The sequence below is a fragment of the Tupaia chinensis genome, unplaced genomic scaffold (assembly GCF_000334495.1).
Source record: "Tupaia chinensis unplaced genomic scaffold, TupChi_1.0 Scaffold000037_11, whole genome shotgun sequence".
Taxonomy (NCBI): Eukaryota; Metazoa; Chordata; class Mammalia; order Scandentia; family Tupaiidae; genus Tupaia; species Tupaia belangeri.
In genome coordinates, this window is record NW_006159469.1 from 135,686 (window position 1) to 143,805 (window position 8,120).

The following is an 8,120-nucleotide window of genomic DNA, read 5'->3' on the forward strand; positions in this document are numbered from 1 at the left end:
TATTATACTCATCATCCTGAAAAGCAAAATATGCTAACAGCACTGAGACCTCAACTTCAAATAAGAGAATAAAGGCTGGTAGTGAAAAGTGTGAGCTTGAGAGTCCATGAGACCTAGGTGCATACCCCAGTTCTATTATTGACTGGTCTCAGATTCCACAATATAAAATGAAAATGATAGTGTATACTCATCAGATTGTTCTGAGAGTCATGTAAAACAATGCTTGTAAAATTCTTAGTACAGCCAAGCAGTAATTGTTACATGTTATTCACTACATTATTGCTTGCCACATGGTACTCACATATTCTTTTTAAAAATTTTACTTATTTTTAAATCATGATTCCTGGTTTGGGTTTTTCAAAGCATGCATATAGCATGTAACAATAAAATCAAAGATACAGACATGCTCATTTTCTTCAACATTGAACATTGTGTAACGTACACATTTGGTAATAGTTTTTGGGTTTTTAAAAACTATTTATTGAATTGTCAGCATTGTGTTTACTCAACTGTGGTATACAGTTCCATAATCTATTCCATTTGTTTTTTTTTTAATTAATTTATTTATTTTTCGCTTCATTTTCTTTTATACATTCAATCACATTATTATTTGTCTTACAAAATGGTTATTTCAACAGGTGATCATTTCTCCCTAATACAATTGATAAAACTATAAAATGTCTCCAACAGAAAATACCACATTTCTTTGTGATACTAATACTTTGCTTCCCTATTTTTGTTTACATGCATTCTTGTGTCTGCTGTTCATTTTTTTCTAAACTGCTCTATCAATACCCCCAACATATTTTGAACCTTCTGATACCTATGATTACTCTATTTCTATGCCCTTGAGTATTTCAGTTTCCATCGTAGAGTTCAGGCATTCTGTATATGTTAAGTAGTGGCATACAGTATTTGTCTTTCATAACCTGGCTTATTTCACTTAGCATTACATCTTCTGGGTTTGTTCATTTTGTGACAAATGACAGAATTTTATTGCTCTTTATGGCCAAGTAGTACTTAACTGTGTATATATATGTGCCTTATTTTCTCAATCCATTCATCTCTTGTTGGGCACTTAGTTTGATTTCATGTTTTAACTATTGTAAATAATGCAGTAATAAACATGGGTATGCAGATGTATCTCTGATGGAGTGATTTACTGTCTCGGGTAAATATCCAAGAGTGAGACTACTGGATCATGAAGTAGTTCTGATTTTTTTTATTTTTTAGGAAATTTCATATTATTTTCCACAGTAATTGTACTAATTTACAATCCCAGCAGCAATGCATGAGGGTACCCTTTTCTCTGCAACATCTCCTGGACTTGTTATTCTTTGAGGGTTTTATTTGCTTGTTTGTTTGTTTGTTTTTGATCATGGTCATTCTGACTGAAGTGAGGTGATACCTCATTGTGGTTTTGATTTGCATTTTCCTTATGAGAAGAGATACTTAATATCTTTCATATGCTTTTAAGTCATTTGTATATCTATTTTTGAGAGTTATCTGTTCAGGTCAATTGTCCGTGTTTTGATTGGTTTGTTAGTTTTTGTTTGTGTCTATGGGAGGGGGTGAGCTGTTTGATTTTGCCATACATTTTAGTTATGAATCCCTTATCTGAAGTATAGCAAGGAAATATTTTCCCCCATTCTGTGGGTTCTGTCTTTATTATTATCACTGTTCATTATTTCCTTTCCAGTGCAGAAGATTTTCAGCTTGATGTAATCCCACTTAATCTATTTTTGGTGCTTCTGAGTTATTTAAGAAATCTTTGCCTTCCCCAATATCTTGAAGTGTTTTCCTTGTGTTTTTCGCCAGTACTTTTATAGTTTTGGGCTTTATGTTTAAATTTTTAATCCATTTTGAGTTAATTTTTGTAAATGGTGAAAGAGGGAAGTCTAGTTTCATTCTTCAGTGAGTGGACATCAGTTTTCCCAGCACCTTTTATATAAAAACTGTCATTTCTCCACTGGATTGTCTCATAACATTTGTCAAAAATAGTTTCTCATATATTATTGAGTGTATTTTTAAACTCTATTCTGTTGCATTGATCTATATTTTTGTACCAATGCCATGTTGTTTTGATTACTATGGCTTTGTAATACATTTTGAAGTCAGATAGTGAGATGCTTCTAACTTTATTATTTTTGCACAGTATTACTTTGGCAATATAGGGGTCTTCTGTCACTCGAGACAAATTTTTATGATTGTTTTTTCTTTTTCTGTAATGATGTCACTAACACTCACTAGTATTTTGATAGAAATTTCACTGAATTTGTAGATCATGTTAGGCAGTACATATATACTTACTTTATTTTTTAAGAGGGAAATTTCTGCTATAAGGTGCAAGTGTTCACAAGAGAGAAAAAGAAAAAAGAGAGAGAGAGAGAAAGAAAGATAGAAAGGAAAAAATCACCCCCAAGGGGAATGGCCATGCCACACTCTCTTCTCCTCTATTCTCCTCTTGGGATTTTGGACATAAATGCACATACACCCAGCATGAATTTAAAGTCACTGGGTCCAGGACTCAAACCATAGTTGACTATATGGGAGTTCAGCAATGTAACCATTACTCCATCTATTGGTCCCCCAAATATTTTTACAACAGTTTCCCTTATTAATTTATTATTGGATTTACTGTATGCTTGACATTAGTCATTTCTATTTTGTTGACTTATATGTAATATGCTGTGCAGAGAGTCTAAAATTGTAGTAGGCTCCTCTGCATGAAAGATACTTTTCACCCACATAAACAAAATTATCAGTGCCTTTCTTAGGCTGCTCACTCTATAAGTTTCATTAATCTTGTGTGTGTGTATGTGTTTGTGTGTGTAATTTCATGAAGATATTCCTCTCCCTTTCTTAGGAACTCAAACTTGGCCCATGGGGTGCCATAGCTTTTTTATAGGGGGTTGTGAAAAAGTCAGTAATCTTGGCACAACAGAATCTGTTTATCTACTTACTTTGCCTTTTATTTTACCTCAATTAAATAATAAATTTTCCACTTAACCTCAATTTGATGACTAGAGAAAACTATTTTCACTGACATGGAAGGCCCCTCTGACATCACCTCCTAGATGCTGATGTCACCTCCTTTGAAGAAATCAGGCTTTATAATTTAACTGCATTGCCTACAGGATCAAGCACAGAACCTCACAAATAGAAGCTACTGAATTAATACTTTTGGTAGATGGGTTAAATTCCATATCTAAAAATCATTGTTCCCATTTTATATCACAACATAAGTCCATTGCAAATAATGAAAGTATGTCAAAAATCTATGAAATTATCTCTAATCAAGGTCAGAAAAAGTTTATTCTAATTGAGCCAGCAAGGGAAATAAAAGACATTTTACTACTCTTCTACAGTAGATTTGCCAGATATTTGAACTCGCACCAAACATATAAATAAACCTGGAAGGGAAAATATAATGTGAGAGGTTGGTGACTGACATATTTGTGACTTGTTGGTATTTATTCTGGAAGAATAGATTTATTTCTCTTTTCCACCCAAGTCTTTTGCATGGAATAAAATGTTTGCTTGGATTGGTAAGTGTTAACAGGTGTGTTTTCCATCAGCTCTAGGTGCATGTATATGTGCTACCCTTAGTAGCCAAACTCAGATGGTTTCTTTTACTACATCTTGGAAAATCACACCATGAAGCAAAAATATAATGATACATGTAGTTTAGGGAGCTGAGAAAGTAGAAACAGATTTTGTCTTCTATGACTGAACCATGTCAGTGACAGAGGGATACTGATATGCAGTAAATCTTTTCTAACTCTCATTCCCAGGGATATCATACTTGATGATAAAGAATCATTAATATCAGCAAAGGTTTACTATAAATTATGTAGTCTTTCACTTTATAAAGTAATTACTCTTATTCCTATTTTATAGGTATACTGAGAAAAAGAGAGGTTAATTGATTTCTTCATGGTCATATAGGTGATGGATGGTAGGGCTAGATTTCAAACCCTTTGCATTTAGCTCCAGCATCCACAATTTAATCACTATAGTATAATTGCCTCTGTGTATTATAATAATGATACTACATTGTTATTAACAATAATATTAATTGGAGAAATATAATTTCTTTTTTGAATTATTAAGGGTTTTTATTTTAATTTTAATTTTTTAAATTTATTTTATTTACTTTTTATTTTATTTATATATTTTTACTATTATTCATACATTAAATTGCTATACAATATTTAGATTGTGAAGAGACTTTACCCATTATACATTCAATCACGTTACTTAGCTTACAGTGAATATTCCAACATGTATTCATTTTTCACTTGTCCAGCTCACCATTCTAGAAACTTGTCTTCAATAAATAATAATCTATTTCTTTGTCCAATAAATGCCTTGCATCTCTATTCTTCTCCTTAATGTTCTTCCTTACAACAAACCTTGACAGGATAATTAGATTTCAAGTTAATTTTTTAAAAAATAAAAATACTTTTATGACACTCTTTTTTAAGTGATTAGTTATAATTTTGAAAAACTAAAGAAGTTATTAAATAAAACACAAAGGTGAAATAAGCTTAGGAAGAGCCTGACATACTCCTTAATACCCTACTCCTAATCACCTGCAATACAATATTGAGACAGCATGCAATCACTCAAAATTCAGACAAACAGTGAGCCAAAAGAAACATGTAGCTAAAACTGTTTTCCTTGGGCTAATTTCCTAGTACAAAAGTATGAAGAATATGGGACAAGCAGGTGGCATGGTAGTTAAGGGCATTGGACTCCTGCATGGCTGACCACTGTTCAAGTCCCAGACCTGGCAGCTTGCTTTCTCACTCTCTCTTTTGCTATCACTCTATGGTCAAATTAAAATAAATAAATGTATAAATAAAGTTAAATAGAATAATTCTTTTTTTAAAAGTATGAAGAATATACACATTCCTTAGTTCTTGTTTTGGCCTAGCATATATCTAATGTTAATTCAGTTGTTACAAACTAGCTGAATATGTCTTATTATGACTGTATTGCCTCAAAAAATTTAACATTTCTCATGACAAGAACATCATTTGCTTCACTGTATCTTCAAGTCTACATCTTTTCACAATATCTATTCTTTTTCTCTATTCCCTTCTTCCTCAGTTTTCATGCCTTTTTTTCCCAAACTAATGACCAATTTTTATCTTTATTTCTAGGCAGTTCCAATACTAGATATCTAACATTTATTCTCACAATTGTTATAGTAAAATATTAGTAGACTACAGAAACATGTAAAGGCAATAAGAATATTAAACAGAATATTCAATATATTGGTGACTATGTATTTTTATATAACTGAGATTAAATATATATCTCTATGATCACACTTACTTTATCTTAATAGCAATTCATAATTATTTAGCATATTATTTAAAACTCCTAGCAAAATAATTTTAATAGCTGAATGATGTTCTATTATTTGACTTCTCCATAATTAATCATTCCTCTTCTGTTAAGATTTGGAGGATTCCAATTTTTTTCTTATCGGTACTACTATGATTACCAATTTGGAATATCAATATTTGTCCATAATTGTGATTATTACCTAGTATTTATGCTTATATAAGAAAAAAGTCAACCAAAAGGTATGAACACTTTCAAAGTTCTTGATACATATTAATAAATTTATTAGGAGCCAGATTTTACCAGTTTGTATATTTCCATAATGGATGAGAGTGTCTTTGTACTGCAGCTTAACCACAGTCTAACTTAATTATGCAAGTGAACAATGCTTTCATTAACTTTTAGTATGTTTAAGGATGAAAATATCTTTTCTTCTATGATTACATAAAGGGGAATAAACAGGGACCAGCAGTTAGCGTAATGGCTATGTCACTGGACTCCCACATAGTCAACCGCGGTTGGAGTCCCAGACCTGGTGGCTTAAACTCACGCCGGGCACGTGTGCGTGCGTGCCCAAGATCCCGAGAGGAAAATGGAGGAGAAGGGATTGCGGTGTGGCCATCCCCCCTGGGGGGTGATTTCTCACTTTCTGTCTCTTTGTCTCTCTCCATCTGTCTGGCAAGCGCACATACCCTATAGCAAAAACCTCTCCAAAATAAATAAATAAAAATAAAGGGGAATAAACAGTAAAGTAAACAATCTACTGTTTACTAGGTTATCAAGACCTGTAATTCAAGGAAATGTTGGTAAACTGAAATCAAAAGGAAAACCACTACATAGTTGAGCTGTGTCAACTCCCATGTGTGAGGTCAGCCACCTGATCTGGGTTTGAGCAGGTGAAAAGGCAAACCTATGGAAGATATAATTGCAAGGAAAAAATAAAACACAGAAAGCTTTTTTTTGCTTAATGGTGCATGTACTTGCCAGAGAGAGACAGAGAGAGGAAGACAAAGCACTCTACATGGAGAATGGTCAAACCACAGTCCCCTTTTCATTTCTCTATTCCATTGGGATTTGGGGCAAGTACACATATACTCAGCGTATTTCTGAAGTCACTGGTCGAGAGCTCAAACCATGTGGTTGGCCTTGTGGGATCTGGCTGTGTTAATCACTAGGCCATGAATCTGGCCTCACAGCAAACTTTAAAATTTCAGATGTTAAGAGAGAAGAGAGTGAAATCTAGATTATCTCTAAATGCAAAAAAGGATGTATCATTTAGCTTAATAATTCTCATCCATCTACAAAATTTCACTGAAAAAGCATTTAAAAAGGTTCTGGGGAACCAGCAGTTGGTGTAATGACTATGTCGCTGGACTCCCATGTAGTCAACCATGGTTTGAGTCCCAGACCCGGTGGCTTAAACTTATGCCAGGTGCGTGCACGTGCGTGCCCAAGATCCTGAGAGGAGAATGGAGGAGAAGGATTGTGGTGTGGCCATCCCCCCTATGGGGTGATTTCTCAATTTCTGTCTCTCTGTCTCTCTCTGTCTTCCTGGCAAACACATACACCCTATAGCAAAAACCTCTCCAAAAAGAAAAGATTCTGGAAAGCAGAAAAAAATTGTGGCTCCAATGACATGTAAATTTTGAAACCATGGTGTGGTTTAATCTGAAGGTTAATTAAACCTATTTGATACTTCAGCACAACCTCTTTCCAATTAAACATTTAGAATACAATTTAAGGAACCAGCAGATGGTAAATCCATGAACTCCCACATGGCCGACTACAGCTCAAGTCCTAGAACCAATGACTTTAAACTTAGACTGGACGTGTGTGTGTGAATGCCCCAAATCCAGAGAGGAGACTGGAGGAAAAGGGGTTGCAGCATGGTCATCCCCTCTGGGGAGTGATTTTTTTGCTTTCTGACTCTATCTCTCTCTGTTTCTCCAATAAAAGCGCACACTCTATAGCAAAAGTCTCTCCAAAAAATAAAAAGCTTCCAGGCTCCTGGGCAGCAAAAGCAAGTGAGCGAACCAAGGCCAGAGATGGCCTTGAAAGCTGCACACTCTACTCATGCATATCAGGTACCAGTCCTTCTTATTTGCATCTTCCACCTCACCATTCTTCCTAGTTCTCTGCAGCAAAAGCAAGTGAGTGAACCAAGGCTAGAGACCATATTGAAATCTCCATCCTCCACCATTTATTACAGACTTTAGTTTTCTAAAGCATACACTGAGCAACTCATACTTCTTCCTCAGTTGAAACCCTACAATTAAGTCCCAGGTGCATCTGTTCTCTAGAATCCAGGAGGCATTTGGAACATCCAGCCCAGCAACAAAAGGACAAGTTAGGGGTGACTCTCAGGAGATGGACTTCAGAGAGATCATGGATCACAACTTTGTACATGCTTTTGATGCTCACGATTAACTCTAAGAAATTAGGAAGAAACATACAATCCATCAGATGACCAGAAACCAGTACAAAAGCACAAGAAATATGAGAAACCAAGAAAATCTCTTGGTTTTCCCACAAGGAAAAATAACAATTCTTTATCATCCATAGATAGCACAACAGAACTCATGGAAATGTCAGATAAACAGTTCAGAATATTCATAGTGGCAAAACTAAATGAGATGCAAAAGAAAAGAGACAATGAATTCAAGGAGATGCAAGAGACAATAAACTACAGGATATAGGAAGTCCTTCCATGATTTGAAAGAAGAAATGGACACCATAAAAAAGAATAAAATGAAACTGCTAGAGAT